This window comes from Ranitomeya variabilis, chromosome 6 (genome assembly GCF_051348905.1).
Source record: "Ranitomeya variabilis isolate aRanVar5 chromosome 6, aRanVar5.hap1, whole genome shotgun sequence".
Taxonomy (NCBI): Eukaryota; Metazoa; Chordata; class Amphibia; order Anura; family Dendrobatidae; genus Ranitomeya; species Ranitomeya variabilis.
In genome coordinates, this window is record NC_135237.1 from 458,264,380 (window position 1) to 458,277,440 (window position 13,061).

Below are 13,061 nucleotides of genomic sequence, written 5' to 3' on the forward strand. Positions count from 1 at the left end.
CCAACACCGCCAGTTGGGGCCCGGTACTGCTAGCTGCACAGAGAAAAACACCTCGCCAATGTGTCAGAGGGGTTCAGCACCGCCAGCTGTTCCCCTGCTGTGCAGCCGGCAACGTGTCCTGCAACTGCCACGCAGGCACAACAGACCCAAAAGCTGCCGCCAGTGCAGGCTTCGGCCTACACTCTGCTCCATCTCCTCCTCCTGCTGACCCCGGGCTCTAACACCGCCAGTTGGGGCCCGGTACTGCTAGCTGCACAGAGAAAAACACCTCGCCAATGTGTCAGTGGGGTTCAGCACCGCCAGCTGTTCCCCTGCTGTGCAGCCGGCATCGTGTCCTGCAAAAGCCACGCAGACACCAGAACTGAAATTGAAGGGAACCTGTCCCCCCTCCCCCAGGCGTTTTTACGTTATCCAGCCACCTTGTACAGCGGTAATGCTGCATGTGTGCAAGGTGGCTCATAAACGTATTCTCCTCGCACATGTGGAACTGAAAACACGTCTGAAATGTGTCCTCTGTGTGACCATTTAACCGTCCCGGTGGTGTGACTTTCCTTTGTAATGACACGCTGCAACCCCCTTGGTAGCGCTGCCCGTCTTCTGGCATCATTGTTTGGCTGGCTGCGCCTCTGCGGCCGCCCTGACCCACACAACGCCCCTCGGTGTCTTATTTATTGGGACTGCGAGGGTGTGATTGATGGGCATGATCAGTGCATCAGTTCGCCTGTCCCTCCTCTCCTTCCGCCTTCTTCGGACTGTGCGGCTTCATGGCCGTGGCATGCGATAAGGGATCAGATGACGCCGCACAGTCTGAAGCGGGTGTAAGGACCCGAGTGTGAGAGGCGAACATATGTGCTGCGCCAGGCCCTGAATCCCAGCCCCGCAGTGTTTTAACAATGTTAAGACACTGCGGGGCTGGGATTCATGGTCATCGCGAACCGCACCGGCCGACATTAAATGATGTCAGAAGATGGGCAGCGCTAACAGCACTAGGCCAGGGGACAACACGACAGCGCAGACTCCTGTACAGCAAATAACAACGCTCAGGAGGCTGCACCCAGCACCAAGGTGGGATTCTTGACATCTGTGCTGCGTCTCATTACAAAGGGAACTCGCGCCTCCAACACAGTTTGACTGTATAAAGGGCTAAATGTTAGACGTGTTTCATTCAGCGTGTGCAAGGAGCGAAATTAAAAGAGCAACCTTTGACTTGTGCAGCACTACTGCTGCATAAGCTGTGGCTCTTCTACTTTGTAACCCCTGAGGGGGGGTTAAAGGTTACCTTTGAAATTGGTTCAATTAGGCTTCGGCCTACACTCTGCTACCCCTGCAGAGCCCGGGCTCCAACACCGCCAGTTGGGGCCCGGTACTGCTAGCTGCACAGAGAAAAACACCTCGCCAATGTGTCAGTGGGGTTCAGCACCGCCAGCTGTTCCCCTGCTGTGCAGCCGGCAACGTGTCCTGCAACTGCCACGCAGGCACAACAGACCCAAAAGCTGCCGCCAGTGCAGGCTTCGGCCTACACTCTGCTCCATCTCCTCCTCCTGCTGACCCCGGGCTCTAACACCGCCAGTTGGGGCCCGGTACTGCTAGCTGCCAGAGAAAAACACCTCGCCAATGTGTCAGTGGGGTTCAGCACCGCCAGCTGTTCCCCTGCTGTGCAGCCGGCATCGTGTCCTGCAAAAGCCACGCAGACACCAGAACTGAAATTGAAGGGAACCTGTCCCCCCTCCCCCAGGCGTTTTTACGTTATCCAGCCACCTTGTACAGCGGTAATTGTTGTGAATTTGGATTCTGGGCTCCCCCGGTGGCTACTGGTGGAATTGAACTTGTGACATCATCTTCCCTGTTCACCTGTTCTGATTAGATCTGGGTGTCGCTATATAACCTGGCTTCTCTGTTAGATGCTTGCCGGTCAACAATGTTATCAGAAGCCTCTCTGTGCTTGTTCCTGCTCCCAGACATCTACTAGATAAGTTGGACATTCGTCCATGTTTTGTTTTTGTATTTTGGTTCCAGTTCACAGCTGCAGTTTCGTTACTGTGTCTGGAAAGCTCTTGTTGATCAGGAATTGCCACTCTGGTATTATGAGTTAATGCCAGAGTCCTAAAGTAATTTCTGGATGTGTTTTGTTAGGGTTTTCTACTGACCATGAAAGTATGCTTTCTGTCTTCTGCTATCTAGAAAGCGGACCTCAAATTTGCTAAAACTATTTTCCTGCTGCGTTTGTTGTTTCATCTCATATCACCGCCAATATATGTGGGGGGCCTCTGTCTCCTTTTTTTGGGCATTTCTCTAGAGGTGAGTCAGGTCTTATATTTCCCTCTGCTAGCATTATTTAGTTCTCCGGCCGGCGCTGGGCATATAGGGATAAAAAGTAGGACATGCTACCTGGCTACTTCTAGATGATGCGGTAGGTTTAGTTCATGGTCAGTATAGTTACATCTTCCAAGAGCTTGTTCCTATAGAGGCTTATGCTAGTTCTCTGGCCATGGAGATCATGACAGTTTGACCGGCCCACTAAAGGGTTAAAATCCTTGGCTGAGAAAGGAGAGAAATAAGAAGTCTGCTGAGAGTTTTTTTTTTTTTTTTTTTTTTTTTTTTTTCTCTGTGCTCTTAATTGGATCACTTGCCAGTCTGTCTATGCTGCAGTCTTTCTTTTTTTTCTCTCTCCTTATAATCTTTGAATGGCTTTGTGTTCACCTGTTAATAATGGATCTTCAGAGTGTAACTGCAGGTTTGAATAATCTCACCACGAAAGTACAAAATTTGCAAGATTTTATTATTCATGCTCCGGTATCTGAGCCGAGAATTCCTTTGCCGGAATTCTTCTCAGGGAATAGATCTAGCTTTCAGAATTTTAGAAATAATTGTAAGCTATTTTTGTCCCTGAAATCTCGTTCTGCTGGAGACCCTGCACAGCAGGTTGGGATTGTGATTTCCTTGCTCCGCGGCGACCCTCAAGACTGGGCTTTTGCATTGGCACCAGGGGATCCTGCGTTGCGCAATGTGGATGCGTTTTTTTTGGCCTTGGGCTTGCTGTATGAGGAACCTCATTTGGAACTTCAGGCAGAAAAAACTTTGATGTCCCTATCGCAGGGGCAAGATGAAGCTGAAATTTACTGCCAAAGATTCCGTAAATGGTCTGTGCTTACTCAGTGGAATGAGTGTGCCTTGGCGGCTACTTTCAGAGAGGGTCTCTCTGATGCCATTAAGGATGTTATGGTGGGGTTCCCTGTGCCTGCGGGTCTGAATGAGTCCATGACGATGGCTATTCAGATCGATAGGCGTCTGCGGGAGCGCAAACCAGTGCACCATCTGGCGGTGTCCACTGAGAAGACGCCAGAAAGCATGCAGTGTGATAGAATTCTGTCCAGAAGCGAGCGGCAGAATTTTAGACGGAAAAATGGGTTGTGTTTCTATTGTGGGGATTCTACTCATGTTATATCAGCATGCTCTAAGCGTACTAAAAAGCTTGATAAATCCGTTTCCATTGGCACTTTACAGTCTAAATTTATTTTGTCTGTGACCCTGATTTGCTCTTTGTCATCTATTACTACTGACGCCTATATCGACTCTGGCGCCGCTTTGAGTCTTATGGATTGGTCCTTTGCCAATCGTTGTGGGTATGATTTAGAGCCTTTGGAAACTCTTATTCCTCTGAAGGGGATTGACTCCACCCCATTGGCTAATAATAAACCACAATACTGGACACAAGTGACTATGCGTATTAATCCGGATCACCAGGAGACTATTCGTTTTCTGGTGCTGTATAATCTACATGATGATTTGGTGCTGGGATTGCCATGGCTGCAGTCTCACAACCCAGTCCTTGACTGGAGAGCTATGTCTGTGTTGAGCTGGGGATGTAAGGGGACTCATGGGGACGTACCTTTGGTGTCCATTTCATCATCTATTCCCTCTGAAATCCCTGAGTTCCTGTCTGATTATCGTGACGTCTTTGAAGAACCCAAGCTGGGTTCACTACCTCCGCACCGTGAGTGCGATTGTGCTATAGATTTAATTCCGGGTAGTAAATACCCAAAGGGTCGTTTATTTAATCTGTCTGTGCCTGAACATACTGCTATGCGAGAATATATAAAGGAGTCCTTGGAAAAGGGACATATTCGTCCATCGTCATCTCCCTTAGGAGCCGGTTTTTTCTTTGTGTCAAAAAAAGACGGCTCTTTGAGACCATGTATTGATTATCGGCTTTTGAATAAAATCACGGTTAAATATCAATACCCATTGCCGTTGCTGACTGATTTGTTTGCTCGCATAAAGGGGGCCAAGTGGTTCTCTAAGATTGATCTCCGTGGGGCGTATAATTTGGTGCGGATCAGGCAGGGGGATGAGTGGAAAACCGCATTTAATACGCCCGAGGGCCACTTTGAGTATTTGGTGATGCCTTTTGGTCTTTCTAATGCCCCTTCAGTCTTCCAGTCCTTTATGCATGATATTTTCCGCGATTTTTTGGATAAATTTATGATAGTGTATCTGGATGATATTCTGATTTTTTCGGATAACTGGGACTCTCATGTCCGGCAAGTTAAGAGGGTTTTTCAGGTTTTGCGGTCTAATTCTCTGTGTGTCAAGGGTTCTAAGTGCGTTTTTGGGGTTCAGAGAATTTCCTTTTTGGGATATATTTTTTCTCCCTCTTCCATTGAGATGGATCCTGTCAAGGTTCAAGCTATTTGTGATTGGACGCAGCCCTCTTCTCTTAAAAGTCTTCAGAAATTTTTGGGCTTTGCCAACTTTTATCGTCGATTTATTTCTGGTTTTTCGGATGTCGTTAAGCCATTGACCGATTTGACTAGACAGGGTGCTGATGTTGCTAATTGGTCCCCTGATGCTGTGGAGGCCTTTCAGGAGCTTAAGCGCTGTTTTTCTTCTGCCCCTGTGTTGCGTCAGCCTGATGTGACTCTTCCTTTTCAGGTTGAGGTCGACGCTTCTGAGATCGGAGCTGGGGCAGTGTTGTCGCAGAAAAGTTCTGACTGCGCCGTGATGAGGCCTTGTGCCTTCTTTTCCCGTAAATTTTCGCCCGCTGAGCGGAATTATGATGTTGGGAATCGGGAGCTTTTGGCCATGAAGTGGGCGTTTGAGGAGTGGCGCCATTGGCTCGAGGGGGCCAGACATCAGGTGGTGGTATTGACTGACCACAAAAATTTGATTTATCTTGAGACCGCCAGGCGCCTGAATCCTAGACAGGCGCGCTGGTCATTATTTTTTTCTCGGTTTAATTTTGTGGTATCGTACCTACCAGGTTCTAAGAATGTTAAGGCGGATGCCCTTTCTAGGAGTTTTGAGCCTGATTCACCTGGCAACTCTGACCCCACAGGTATTCTTAAGGAGGGAGTTATCTTGTCAGCCGTTTCTCCAGACCTGCGGCGGGCCTTGCAGGAGTTTCAGGCGGATAGACCGGATCGTTGTCCGCCTGATAGGCTGTTTGTTCCTGATGATTGGACCAGTAAAGTCATCTCTGAGGTGCATTCTTCTGCGTTGGCAGGTCATCCTGGAATTTTTGGTACCAGGGATTTGGTGGCAAGATCCTTCTGGTGGCCTTCCCTGTCACGAGATGTGCGAGGCTTTGTGCAGTCTTGTGACGTTTGTGCTCGGGCCAAGCCTTGTTGTTCTCGGGCTAGTGGATTATTGTTGCCCTTGCCTATTCCTAAGAGGCCTTGGACACACATCTCGATGGATTTTATTTCTGATCTGCCTGTTTCTCAGAAGATGTCTGTCATCTGGGTGGTGTGTGACCGTTTTTCTAAGATGGTTCATTTGGTTCCCCTGCCCAAATTGCCTTCTTCTTCCGAGTTGGTGCCCCTGTTTTTTCAAAATGTTGTTCGTTTGCATGGTATTCCTGAGAATATCGTTTCTGACAGAGGAACCCAATTTGTGTCTAGATTTTGGCGGGCATTTTGTGCTAGGATGGGCATAGATTTGTCTTTTTCGTCTGCTTTTCACCCTCAGACTAATGGCCAGACCGAGCGGACTAATCAGACCCTGGAGACATATCTGAGGTGTTTTGTGTCTGCTGACCAGGATGATTGGGTTGCTTTTTTGCCATTGGCGGAGTTCGCCCTCAATAATCGGGCCAGCTCTGCCACCTTGGTTTCCCCGTTTTTCTGTAATTCGGGGTTCCATCCTCGATTTTCCTCCGGTCAGATGGAATCCTCGGATTGTCCTGGAGTGGATGCGGTGGTGGAGAGATTGCATCATATCTGGGGGCAGGTGATGGACAATTTAAAGTTGTCCCAGGAGAAGACTCAGCTTTTTGCCAACCGTCACCGTCGTGTTGGTCCTCGGCTTTGTGTTGGAGATTTGGTGTGGTTGTCTTCTCGTTTTGTCCCTATGAGGGTCTCATCTCCTAAGTTTAAGCCTCGGTTCATCGGTCCGTATAAAATATTGGAGATTCTTAACCCTGTTTCCTTCCGTTTGGACCTCCCTGCATCCTTTTCTATTCATAACGTTTTTCATCGGTCGTTATTGCGCAGGTATGAGGCACCGGTTGTGCCTTCCGTTGAGCCTCCTGCTCCGGTGTTGGTTGAGGGTGAGTTGGAGTACGTTGTGGAAAAAATCCTAGACTCCCGTGTTTCCAGACGGAGACTCCAGTATCTGGTCAAGTGGAAGGGATATGGCCAGGAGGATAATTCTTGGGTCACTGCATCTGATGTTCATGCCTCTGATCTGGTTCGTGCCTTTCATAGGGCCCATCCTGATCGCCCTGGTGGTTCTGGTGAGGGTTCGGTGCCCCCTCCTTGAGGGGGGGGTACTGTTGTGAATTTGGATTCTGGGCTCCCCCGGTGGCTACTGGTGGAATTGAACTTGTGACATCATCTTCCCTGTTCACCTGTTCTGATTAGATCTGGGTGTCGCTATATAACCTGGCTTCTCTGTTAGATGCTTGCCGGTCAACAATGTTATCAGAAGCCTCTCTGTGCTTGTTCCTGCTCCCAGACATCTACTAGATAAGTTGGACATTCGTCCATGTTTTGTTTTTGTATTTTGGTTCCAGTTCACAGCTGCAGTTTCGTTACTGTGTCTGGAAAGCTCTTGTTGATCAGGAATTGCCACTCTGGTATTATGAGTTAATGCCAGAGTCCTAAAGTAATTTCTGGATGTGTTTTGTTAGGGTTTTCTACTGACCATGAAAGTATGCTTTCTGTCTTCTGCTATCTAGAAAGCGGACCTCAAATTTGCTAAAACTATTTTCCTGCTGCGTTTGTTGTTTCATCTCATATCACCGCCAATATATGTGGGGGGCCTCTGTCTCCTTTTTTTGGGCATTTCTCTAGAGGTGAGTCAGGTCTTATATTTCCCTCTGCTAGCATTATTTAGTTCTCCGGCCGGCGCTGGGCATATAGGGATAAAAAGTAGGACATGCTACCTGGCTACTTCTAGATGATGCGGTAGGTTTAGTTCATGGTCAGTATAGTTACATCTTCCAAGAGCTTGTTCCTATAGAGGCTTATGCTAGTTCTCTGGCCATGGAGATCATGACAGGTAATGCTGCATGTGTGCAAGGTGGCTCATAAACGTATTCTCCTCGCACATGTGGAACTGAAAACACGTCTGAAATGTGTCCTCTGTGTGACCATTTAACCGTCCTGGTGGTGTGACTTTCCTTTGTAATGACACGCTGCAACCCCCTTGGTAGCGCTGCCCGTCTTCTGGCATCATTGTTTGGCTGGCTGCGCCTCTGCGGCCGCCCTGACCCACACAACGCCCCTCGGTGTCTTATTTATTGGGACTGCGAGGGTGTGATTGATGGGCATGATCAGTGCATCAGTTCGCCTGTCCCTCCTCTCCTTCCGCCTTCTTCGGACTGTGCGGCTTCATGGCCGTGGCATGCGATAAGGGATCAGATGACGCCGCACAGTCTGAAGCGGGTGTAAGGACCCGAGTGTGAGAGGCGAACATATGTGCTGCGCCAGGCCCTGAATCCCAGCCCCGCAGTGTTTTAACAATGTTAAGACACTGCGGGACTGGGATTCATGGTCATCGCGAACCGCACCGGCCGACATTAAATGATGTCAGAAGATGGGCAGCGCTAACAGCGCTAGGCCAGGGGACAACACGACAGCGCAGACTCCTGTACAGCAAATAACAACGCTCAGGAGGCTGCACCCAGCACCAAGGTGGGATTCTTGACATCTGTGCTGCGTCTCATTACAAAGGGAACTCGCGCCTCCAACACAGTTTGACTGTATAAAGGGCTAAATGTTAGACGTGTTTCATTCAGCGTGTGCAAGGAGCGAAATTAAAAGAGCAACCTTTGACTTGTGCAGCACTACTGCTGCATAAGCTGTGGCTCTTCTACTTTGTAACCCCTGAGGGGGGGTTAAAGGTTACCTTTGAAATTGGTTCAATTAGGCTTCGGCCTACACTCTGCTCCCCCTGCAGAGCCCGGGCTCCAACACCGCCAGTTGGGGCCCGGTGCTGCTAGCTGCACAGAGAAAAACACCTCGCCAATGTGTCAGTGGGGTTCAGCACCGCCAGCTGTTCCCCTGCTGTGCAGCCGGCAACGTGTCCTGCAACTGCCACGCAGGCACAACAGACCCAAAAGCTGCCGCCAGTGCAGGCTTCGGCCTACACTCTGCTCCATCTCCTCCTCCTGCTGACCCCGGGCTCTAACACCGCCAGTTGGGGCCCGGTACTGCTAGCTGCACAGAGAAAAACACCTCGCCAATGTGTCAGTGGGGTTCAGCACCGCCAGCTGTTCCCCTGCTGTGCAGCCGGCATCGTGTCCTGCAAAAGCCACGCAGACACCAGAACTGAAATTGAAGGGAACCTGTCCCCCCTCCCCCAGGCGTTTTTACGTTATCCAGCCACCTTGTACAGCGGTAATGCTGCATGTGTGCAAGGTGGCTCATAAACGTATTCTCCTCGCACATGTGGAACTGAAAACACGTCTGAAATGTGTCTTCTGTGTGACCATTTAACCGTCCCGGTGGTGTGACTTTCCTTTGTAATGACACGCTGCAACCCCCTTGGTAGCGCTGCCCGTCTTCTGGCATCATTGTTTGGCTGGCTGCGCCTCTGCGGCCGCCCTGACCCACACAACGCCCCTCGGTGTCTTATTTATTGGGACTGCGAGGGTGTGATTGATGGGCATGATCAGTGCATCAGTTCGCCTGTCCCTCCTCTCCTTCCGCCTTCTTCGGACTGTGCGGCTTCATGGCCGTGGCATGCGATAAGGGATCAGATGACGCCGCACAGTCTGAAGCGGGTGTAAGGACCCGAGTGTGAGAGGCGAACATATGTGCTGCGCCAGGCCCTGAATCCCAGCCCCGCAGTGTTTTAACAATGTTAAGACACTGCGGGGCTGGGATTCATGGTCATCGCGAACCGCACCGGCCGACATTAAATGATGTCAGAAGATGGGCAGCGCTAACAGCGCTAGGCCAGGGGACAACACGACAGCGCAGACTCCTGTACAGCAAATAACAACGCTCAGGAGGCTGCACCCAGCACCAAGGTGGGATTCTTGACATCTGTGCTGCGTCTCATTACAAAGGGAACTCGCCCCTCCAACACAGTTTGACTGTATAAAGGGCTAAATGTTAGACGTGTTTCATTCAGCGTGTGCAAGGAGCGAAATTAAAAGAGCAACCTTTGACTTGTGCAGCACTACTGCTGCATAAGCTGTGGCTCTTCTACTTTGTAACCCCTGAGGGGGGGTTAAAGGTTACCTTTGAAATTGGTTCAATTAGGCTTCGGCCTACACTCTGCTCCCCCTGCAGAGCCCGGGCTCCAACACCGCCAGTTGGGGCCCGGTACTGCTAGCTGCACAGAGAAAAACACCTCGCCAATGTGTCAGTGGGGTTCAGCACCGCCAGCTGTTCCCCTGCTGTGCAGCCGGCAACGTGTCCTGCAACTGCCACGCAGGCACAACAGACCCAAAAGCTGCCGCCAGTGCAGGCTTCGGCCTACACTCTGCTCCATCTCCTCCTCCTGCTGACCCCGGGCTCTAACACCGCCAGTTGGGGCCCGGTACTGCTAGCTGCACAGAGAAAAACACCTCGCCAATGTGTCAGTGGGGTTCAGCACCGCCAACTGTTCCCCTGCTGTGCAGCCGGCATCGTGTCCTGCAAAAGCCACGCAGACACCAGAACTGAAATTGAAGGGAACCTGTCCCCCCTCCCCCAGGCGTTTTTACGTTATCCAGCCACCTTGTACAGCGGTAATGCTGCATGTGTGCAAGGTGGCTCATAAACGTATTCTCCTCGCACATGTGGAACTGAAAACACGTCTGAAATGTGTCCTCTGTGTGACCATTTAACCGTCCCGGTGGTGTGACTTTCCTTTGTAATGACACGCTGCAACCCCCTTGGTAGCGCTGCCCGTCTTCTGGCATCATTGTTTGGCTGGCTGCGCCTCTGCGGCCGCCCTGACCCACACAACGCCCCTCGGTGTCTTATTTATTGGGACTGCGAGGGTGTGATTGATGGGCATGATCAGTGCACCAGTTCGCCTGTCCCTCCTCTCCTTCCGCCTTCTTCGGACTGTGCGGCTTCATGGCCGTGGCATGCGATAAGGGATCAGATGACGCCGCACAGTCTGAAGCGGGTGTAAGGACCCGAGTGTGAGAGGCGAACATATGTGCTGCGCCAGGCCCTGAATCCCAGCCCCGCAGTGTTTTAACAATGTTAAGACACTGCGGGGCTGGGATTCATGGTCATCGCGAACCGCACCGGCCGACATTAAATGATGTCAGAAGATGGGCAGCGCTAACAGCGCTAGGCCAGGGGACAACACGACAGCGCAGACTCCTGTACAGCAAATAACAACGCTCAGGAGGCTGCACCCAGCACCAAGGTGGGATTCTTGACATCTGTGCTGCGTCTCATTACAAAGGGAACTCGCGCCTCCAACACAGTTTGACTGTATAAAGGGCTAAATGTTAGACGTGTTTCATTCAGCGTGTGCAAGGAGCGAAATTAAAAGAGCAACCTTTGACTTGTGCAGCACTACTGCTGCATAAGCTGTGGCTCTTCTACTTTGTAACCCCTGAGGGGGGGTTAAAGGTTACCTTTGAAATTGGTTCAATTAGGCTTCGGCCTACACTCTGCTCCCCCTGCAGAGCCCGGGCTCCAATACCGCCAGTTGGGGCCCGGTACTGCTAGCTGCACAGAGAAAAACACCTCGCCAATGTGTCAGTGGGGTTCAGCACCGCCAGCTGTTCCCCTGCTGTGCAGCCGGCAACGTGTCCTGCAACTGCCACGCAGGCACAACAGACCCAAAAGCTGCCGCCAGTGCAGGCTTCGGCCTACACTCTGCTCCATCTCCTCCTCCTGCTGACCCCGGGCTCTAACACCGCCAGTTGGGGCCCGGTACTGCTAGCTGCACAGAGAAAAACACCAGCCAATGTGTCAGTGGGGTTCAGCACCGCCAGCTGTTCCCCTGCTGTGCAGCCGGCATCGTGTCCTGCAAAAGCCACGCAGACACTTGCTCTTGTACCTTCTGCTCCCCATCCTGGTTCCAGTACCGTCAGCTGGTTCCGGGCAGAGCCTTTGGCTTAGGTGCCTTCCTCTGGGTATCCGAGTTCCACCAACGTCAGGTGGTCCTTGGTAGTGCTTTCAGGCACGGGTACCTCCTGCTTAGTAACCGGGTTCCAGTAACGTCAGCTGGTCCTCGGTAGTTCCATTGGCTCTTGGACCTTCGGCTACCCATCCGGGTTCCAGCACCGTCAGCTGGTTCTCGGCAGTGTCTTTTGCTCTTGTACCTTCTGCTCCCCATCCTGGTTCCAGTACCGTCAGCTGGTTCCGGGCAGAGCCTTTGGCTTAGGTGCCTCCCTCTGGGTATCCGAGTTCCACCAACGTCAGGTGGTCCTTGGTAGTGCTTTCAGGCACGGGTACCTCCTGCTTAGTAACCGAGTTCCAGTAACGTCAGCTGGTCCTCGGTAGTTCCATTGGCTCTTGGACCTTCGGGTAGCCATCCGAGTTCCAGTTCCATCAGCTGGTTCTCGGCATTTTCTCAGCCTTCTTGTACCTTCTGCTACATTTCCAAGTTCAAGAGACTAAACACGATGACCCGGAAGACCACCCCTAAGATGACAACGACACCAGAGACGACAACCACCGTGATGACGACGACCCTGGAGACGATGACCCTGAAGACCACCCCGATGATGACGACCCCGGAGACGACGACCCTGAAGACCACCCCGATGACGACGACCCCGGAGACGACGACCCCGGAGACGACGACCCTGGAGACGACGACGACCTGGAAGACCGAGAAGCAGAAGAACAAGAGGCTGCAGAACAAATAGCAGAAGAACATTAAGCATAACACAAAATATCAGAGCAAAAAATATTATCTAAATTATAAGCAGAAGAAGACTAAGCAGTGTATGGGGGTGAGTCCGTTCCTCCTCGTGGTGCCCCTGGATAAAGCCTGATGCTGCAGGCCAAACTGAACGCGGACAAATGTAACTGTTTTGTGACAGGCAGAACGGAAGGTGTAATCTTCAAACTTTTATAGATAACAACTACGGGAATGCCTGTCACAAATAAGAATATGATGAAGAAGTAGAATATGATGAAGATAATAGTAAAATAAAAAGAATATGAACAATGTAACCCAAAAAATAATAGGTAGAAGATGAAGAAGAAGATGAATAAGGTGAAGAAGTTGATGTCAAAGAAGCTGATGATGAGGATAATGAAGAAGAAAGCGTGGGAGAAGTAAAAAAGAAGGTGAAGGGCGTGGAAGTAGTGAAACATCAATATCTGACAAAAAAAAAAAAAATTAACATAGTCAAATTCTTTCTAACGCCGAACGTCGTAAAAAAAAAAAAAAATCCTGCTATTCTATTACATTGGGCTAAACCTCTGTGCCTTTAATATCTCCGCCACGTCCCCCAATACATCCTACATTATTCTTAGTTGTTTTCCTTCATGTAGAATGAACCTACAAGTTTATAAAGGGTTTATTTTAATTCCGATATTTTCGTCCCATTGACTTGCATTGGGATCGGGTATCGGTATCGGATTGGATCCGATATTTTGACGGTATCGGCCGATACTTTCCGATACTGATACTTTCCGATATCGGAAGGT